Here is an 8,075-nt window from a genome sequence, read left to right on the forward strand (position 1 = left end):
TGGACTTTGGCCAAAATATCTGTTCGTTTAAGCGCAGTAGCCTTTTTCTCACCCCTATGGAAAAAACTCTCCAAAGTTCAGGCTGTTTGGAGGGGTGGAGACCTTGAGCAGAACCCACCCCACCCCCCACGCTCCCTTATGGTAATGTAGGCAGCTGCTTACCCATCTTTCTGATGAAAAGTGGTTGATGCACATACACAGTCTTTTGCTAACTATTGCTGGAATATTACCCTCAAATTAAGTTTATCCACTGGGCTCTTATATCCTCTGCGGGGAGGGTTCACTTGCTGATGAGTTGAGATACCAAAATATATGCTTTCAATACAGAAAAAAGTGATTTTTCCAAAATGGATAGTGACATATCACCTTTAATGTTGATCCATGGATTTCAGTTGCAAACTTTTTTTTTTTTTCAATCTTGCTTAAGAACTGAGCTACTGAGCAAGATTGTTTTTCACAAGGTGACATTTTTTGTGCACCTGATCACACATCTATTTTGGGTTTTCTACCAATTCGCAAGGGAAATCGCTCACTCTCAAGCTGCTAAATGATCTTGGTTCTGCTCATTCCCTTTACTCAGAATGGGTCTACCCTCTGTTGAGGTAGTGCAGGTTTTTTTTCTTCCTTGAACAGGTTTTTGCTGACATTGGCATCAGAAATAGCTGAAACTTAGAATGTGAGAGCTGTGAAAGTACTTCACATATGTAGCCTTATAAACAACAGGACTATTAATTAGTCGAGTGGGGGACACTAATGAATAGACTCTTTAATATTAATATGTATTGCAGTCATTAGAAATTTAGAAGAGAACTAATATTTCAACACTAAGTTGAAGCCAAATTGCTCACATATTTTTATAATTACTGAAAACACTAAAGATATCAGAAACATATGGTAGATCCCATTGTTAGAAGATGTAAAAAGTGATAATGAATGTGTGCAGGATGTTTTATTTTAAAACTTGACCAGATTGTCAGTGCTGTCTCTGTGTGTGACCGTCTACCACGCTCATCTGCTCTGTGGGTTTGACATGGCCTCTGTCAAAAATAGACAACGCCAGGCTGGCCTCATGAAGTAGCACGTTGCTGATAATAAAGGAAAATGCATTTATCCCTCTATCTACTTACTTACTATGTGAAGAGATGACACTCTCTCTGTACCTTTACTCCAATCATTTGTCATTTTAATAGTATAAAGTTACATGCAAAAAGCCTAAGTGGTGTAAGAATGGCAAGCAATTTGTGCCTTTTGAAAACCTATAGGGAGTTTCCTATGAAATCAAGCAGAATTCATCAAGATCTGCTACAGGGGCTGCATCAAAGCTTAAACACAAAGCTGCTGTTTGGTGCATTCCATTTGTCAGGGAAACTCAGCGCTGTGATTTGAGTTGATGATGATAATTTTTTTTCATAATCAGATATGGGTGCAGAAATGCTGTTTTATGTGATTTCTGAATACCTGGTCAGGATGTTTGATGATCTCTTCCCTTACAGAGGTCTGCTTTCTCTGATATCCCCTTCAATTTTTTGTAATTTTCTTTTGTATGCTTAATGAAAAAACAAATGACTTCTCTAAATGTGAGCTACTCCTTCATTTAGAAAGCCCCTGCAGTGCCCTTCAAAAAAGATAACACTGAGCATGTGTTTTCTATTTTTTTCTCAGGTATTCTGGTGACATTCATAACTGTCAATGCATTCTTTGAAAGTCCTCAGCGACGTCTCTATAAGATTTAAACAAACTCAATTAAAAAACAAAAAAGCTCCACAGCACAAAAGGAAAAGCTCGTCCCCTGTTCGGTGGCGGTATAAATCTCTGCTTATGCACTCCCAGTTGCATCCCCATTTGTTTTTTTTTTAGTTAGTGTGTCCAAGTGTTTGACTGTACATATTTTTGCAAAGAAACGGTTTAAAAAATGTGAGAAGTCAAAATAACCAGAACACATATTTGTATTAAGGGACATTTACTTGTATAAATTCAATATTCCAACTACAAAGCACAAATCTGCTCAAATTTTACTTAAAGCGTTTACAGTACTTATCTAGAATAGCTATACAGTCATCAAGATGTGGCTATTGATGCTTTATAGAACAACCATAAAATCACTGACAACTCTGTGTCACCTTAAGATTAGTTTTCTTTCTCTCTTTTTACCTTTATTCTCTTTCTCTAATGAAGCCCTGTCTTAACTGGGAAACAGAATTAACCCAAATATAAGATAATTCTAGCTCATTCTTGAGTAATACAATAGTTCCGTCTTATATAGCACATTTGGCCGTGTTGTTTTCACTGTAAATCATAAGAACACACTTTCAGCTGACACTGTAATCACGCTACTTTACAGTTTTATTTCATTTGTGATAATAGCTTTGAACACAATTTCCACAGTAACCTACTTTCTCACTTCTCCAACTCAGCCTTTCATATCAGCAGCAGAGGCAAACTGTTCAGGTCCTCAGCCCATCTGCTTTCATTAAGACAGAGTGCTGCTCTCTCCCTCTACAGTAATTGACATGTGGGCGAGCAATGACTTACAGTGGAGAGTTTCACAGACAGGCCAGCTAAAGGGAGTATCAAGAGTTGATCAATATCGATAGCAAATAGGCTAAATTAGAGGAGCAGACGGCAAGGGGGTGGGTTCCTGTTTAACAGTCTGCAGGCAAGGACTGGGAGACTTTGTTAGCAGCACAGGGAGTTTTAATAACATTGAATCAATGAGCTCTCCCTGCAAACCTTTCATTGTGAAGTTATTAATTGGCAAATGAACAATGCATAACTGTCACTGCAGAGCTGTGGGCTTCCAGCAGTTTAAACAGGGTCCATTTACCAAGACAGGAGAGATCCCTTCCTGCTTTGTAATCATATTTTGTTGCACTTACTCTGCCAAGCTACTGCCTCTCCCCCTATCCTCTTTGGAGATAACACCCAGGGATTTGGAAGATGTGGAAAAATTCAATTCATGGTCTCTGGAGTAAAATGGTTTGAGAAACATCCAGCAGTATCTTGTTAGTGCTTTACATGATGTAGAGGTTACAGAGGATGGGAGCTTTGTCCTCTGTTATCCTGTCAGCCCAGCATTACTCATCAAACAAAGAGGAGTGATTTATCTCAAAATCTATTATCAAAATGAGTAGGCAGAAAGCAGGCTCATAATTCAATCGACACTTTATGGTGTCTGTTATTGGGAGCAGAGGGGTGGGAACACATACAGACGCTAAAATATTGCTGCTGGCAGAGTCACTAATAGAGCTACTGGCCTGCAAAGTTAAAAACACACACAGACTTTTCATTTTGAAAAATATCCACCTGAGTGTGGACGTGAGTGACAATGTAAATGAGTTGCTTAGTGTGGCTTTAAGAAAACTCTGTAATCTGCAAGTATGCACATGGTACATGGAGCAGATGACATCTCAAACATGTTGGCTCATAACGCAGCTCAGCCTAATTCTTAGGAAAAATTATCCTTTTTTTTTCATTGTTAAACAATTTGAAATCCTTGACCATCTTTGAACCACCATGACTCTGATAATTTAATTTGTCATGTTGGCTTTAAGGGGTTTCTCCAACAATCTTCAGTAGATGTTCTGTGTAAATCACCCCAGTAGGGAATGAGCACTTATCCTGAAGGCTACTGAAGCTGTAGTAAAACTGTTTAAACCCTGTGGAGAGTCTAGAATAAATCACTATGTGCCTCTGATGCTGCTCACACAATAAAAAAATAGTAACTCATCAGAAGAAGCTGTGTAATATATTGAAACCTTTAAGAAGTGGGTGAGTGTGTCTTCTTTACTAGTGAAGCTTTACCAATTACTGTCTCAAAAACAAAGACTCGGACAGACATGTTTTCTTGTATAACAAATCAAAGGAACCCATCTCATCAGTTTCTGTGGTGTGGCTGGAAAATTGGTGGCAAGGTTTAATAAAATAGACAATACATTGCTGGCTGTAAAATGTTGTTGAGGCGAAGGTCATCTATTACATCTCTAATACTGTCGAGAGCTATACAAAAAAAATACACATGTACTACTTTCTGAGTATGAATATATTAGATTAAACAATTTATTCATCTGCCGTTTTTACACAATTATCATTGGCTGCTTATATTTTAATGAGGCTGGTGAATATAAAATGTATATCGTGCAGCCTGGTCAGTGTGGCTGCTGTGGAAAAAAAAAAATTAACTTTTTGACATTTGTGTTGTTGAGATATTTTCCCTGATCACGGAAAAATCATCATTGGCCATTTTAAAACCATTAAAAACACTCCAGCTTAAAGAGATAATTTTCCTGGAGATTAGATAAGAAAACAAAAACAAATAACAACAAATAAAAAAACTTTCATAATTTCATAATAGTTTCATAATGTTAATAAGTTCAATAATGAGTAATATAATACATAATAAGTTCAATGGGTTGATTAAGTAGAAATACGAAATAGCACTGATATTAGCTTACTGCAATGTTCCAGTATTACTCTGTTGATACTATAATGTTAACACCACTTCATACTGTAACTCACTCCATCGCCTCAACTCTGCCTCATGTGATATATTTTTTACCGTTGATTTAGCTCTTCAAAGAGACTGTTTTTGCCAAACATAACTATATAACCAAAGGAGCAACATTTTCTATGATGGTAGAAGGTTCCGTTTCAGATCACATCCATATTAAGTCAATGGCCAAGTGCACATTATATCTGGCTTTTTCATTTATATACTTTGACTCTTTATGTGGACTGCCTTAATGTCATGGTAGGGTGTAAACAGAGCAGGGACCTCTAATCTGTATAATTTTAGAGACCGATTACTGGTCTGATACTCATGTGAATTGTCCATTAACATTACAGATGTTCTGTGATCTAAATTGCTCTGCAGTCGTTCTCCTGACAGCCCAATCTGTTCCAAGCAGGCTTAAGATTTTTTCAGAGAGCAGTGCTGGAAGTTGTTTGTTTATGTTGTTGGGTGCTTTTGTTGCTTCATTTCCTGACCGAGGTGGGGTTCACCCTCATCGCTAAACCCATTAATCTTCTTGAAGGTGGTAATGAATGCAGACTTGCTGGCCTGTGCTGTTTGATTCTTAAATAATTAGAAAAGGACTAAGCCTAAAGTTCAGGAGGGTTATTAGAATCATGATATTGAGTAGATAGGAACCAATGCTCTTCACATTTCATGAAGGCTGACACTTGGCATTTCATCAGAGTGACATATTCCAATCTGGAGAGTGCGGGTGTTGCACAAGAGTTGCATGGATGGCAGCTGAGACCCCGTCAACTGCTGCAGGAAGCCTGATGAGCGAAATGGGCTTCAGGCCTCTGTTGCTTGGCTGATCTATTGCCGAGAATGGAAACCAAGAGAGGTGAGAGGTGTTGTAACAAGAACAATTGAGTTCAAATCTTGAGCTTAGAACGGCGTTTCAGCATGAACTAATGTCACTTTGCTTGAGGTACTGTAATGTAAATGGTTTTCTTGAGGGCGGAAAAGGTCAGTGCACAAAAAAGTTGGACGGCTTTGAGATGCTGAAACAACCTAAAGTGGTAATTTCCTTAGAGCCATTGTCCCTAAATGCAATGTGAATGTTGTATTGGCAGATTTAAAATGGCTCCTGTGTAACTCAGATGGCTTAAAGGTCCCAGGAAATGAAAAATGTATTTACTGTAGTGTTACTTTGTGGCCCTGGGTGAAGTGTGCTGCTTTCATTCATTATATGTCAAAGACATTGCAAAAATGGATGTTCGGTGTGTGCGTGTATGTATCCAAACATTGTTTTTCCTAACTTCACATTCTGTCCTTCAGATTTTAGAATAACAGAACTCTTAATATCTGCCGCAATTGTAAACTCCTTGGAGCAAAACTTGCAGAAGTTTGAATGGAGGGTTTACCGTATTAGCTTGAAAAATAATTTAATTACACATGGCATGCAATTACGACTTAGTCCCTCAAACTTTTAATATTCCAATCCAGTATTTTTTACATGAAAATCCTCCTAAATGTTCTAAACAATACATGACATGAAAGAGTCAAATGCTGTCTACGACAGTGACAGCCTCATGCCAAGAAGAATATATTGAATTATGTTCAGCAGAGAAAAATAAAGCAAAAACGTATTTTACTCAGGATGATTCGAATTCAAAGTCTTAATGATGCATCAAATAGGTCTTTGTTTTCATAGAATTGAAAAACATTCTGAAGAAAATCTTTTTAGCACAAATTCTTTCAAACTGTTTTATAAATATCAGTATCAGTAAATATCAGCATCCTTTAAAGCACCATTGGGCTTCATATTCACACAAACCTCTACAAACAGTCACACCTTTACACTGCCCAAGAGAACTTGCATTTTCTTGTCTGCCTGAGATAAATTAGGAGCTTCACTGGAGCAGCTAGGGCTGGTAATGCATTGCTCAAGGGCACTGAGACGATAGTCACAGAGGAAAAGGCGAGCGTGTCTCAGTACTTTTTTTGTTTTTTAAGACACCACAAGGATTCAAATTTGTAACATTATCGAGCTGCCTGTAACTTCCTGTGTCTTCTTGATTTATTATAGAACACTTTGAACACAAAACAACACATACATCAATAGCATGTGTTTTCTTCTGATTACAATTGTGTGAACATGCAAAGAATGCACCACTATCCTACAAGCCAATTTCCAAAACATTTAAACAAAAAGTTATTTTAGGGCTGCTGAAATAAATCAGAAACATTAACATTTTTTCTGAAGGTCAGGACAGAGTCGCTTTGTCATCTGTTTAATTGAAACAAAACAAGATTGGGTTGAAAGTTTCAACATAGTGCAATTTCAACATATTTTTGTAGGCATGCATTGATTGTTTCTCTCTTGTCAAAAAGGTTTACAGCAAGTAGTGTTACTAAAACTGTCATTTCAGTGAAAGAAAATACTACAGTGTGCCAGTTCTCAGTTCAAACTGGTCTGCAAGCACACATGCTAACTTCATTCAATCCAGATCTATTTCACTTTTTATTGAACTTGGAAGACAACAAATGCAAAAATGTTAATGAAATCTAACCTGTGAGAAGACTCATTATTCATGAATTAACTGTTTTTTATCACAGGCAGGAAATTGACACAACAGCTGACAGGAATGTGAGACTAATAAAACAATCTTGTTTCATAGAAAGTTCTAATAATGTAGCTGATGGGTTTGGTTTGGTTTGGTTATTAATCACAAGTATATTTACCCCATTCTTTCTGTAAAGGAGAAAGCGGTATATTCAGTGTAATTGACCAGTTCACATTTTACAGTTTAAGCATCTGGGATAGGCTCCAGTCTACCAACTACCTTGAATTGGATTGACTTAGTATTGAAAATGGACTTTTGGACAAATTAAGGGATGAACTTTACAGTTCTGATGATGGTGGTGTGCAGGATCTCTCTTAGGCTGTGTTTGAACGTGTGTTATGCACACACTGCATTGTATGTATGAAAAACAACTGCCAAATTGTCCAAATTGATATTTACCTGAAGGGTTTTGGGAATGCTTATTTAAAACTGTAACTTAATTATGTTTTAGTGAACTGTTAAAACAACAGTAATGGGTTTGATGACCAAATATTACCAAACTTAAGTGGGTAACACCGATCTGATGAATGGAAGGAACCAGATTGTACTCTGAAGTGAATGTAATACCGACTGGATTAAATCAATTTATTTTCTTTTGTAATATACTTTCTGGCCCATCTCTGAGATGTCACTGTTTGCCATTTACACAGATTTTGCAAATCAAAACAATCCTTTTCAATGACGGATAGTAAGGTAGGGAGGCTCCGGTGCTTACTGGAGATTTTTCCATTTATTTATCTATTTCATTCGTGCTGCACACTGCACACATGCTAAACTGTCTACTTACTCTTTTCATAAATGTGGTCAGTTATGTTTTGGAAGCAATGCTGTCTGTCAGTAATAAACATGACACAAACCAATATTACAATCGGATGTTTTCATCCTCCTCACTGTTAGTTTTTGTGGCGATGTATCAAAACATATTTCCTCCATCTTTTCTTTTAACATAAATGGTTAAATTATAAATCCCCATGTTTCTCTGGAGAGTATGGGCACGT

The sequence above is a fragment of the Leuresthes tenuis genome, unplaced genomic scaffold (assembly GCF_036924035.1).
Source record: "Leuresthes tenuis unplaced genomic scaffold, fLeuTen1.0.hap1 SCAF_17, whole genome shotgun sequence".
In the NCBI taxonomy this organism is placed as follows: Eukaryota; Metazoa; Chordata; class Actinopteri; order Atheriniformes; family Atherinopsidae; genus Leuresthes; species Leuresthes tenuis.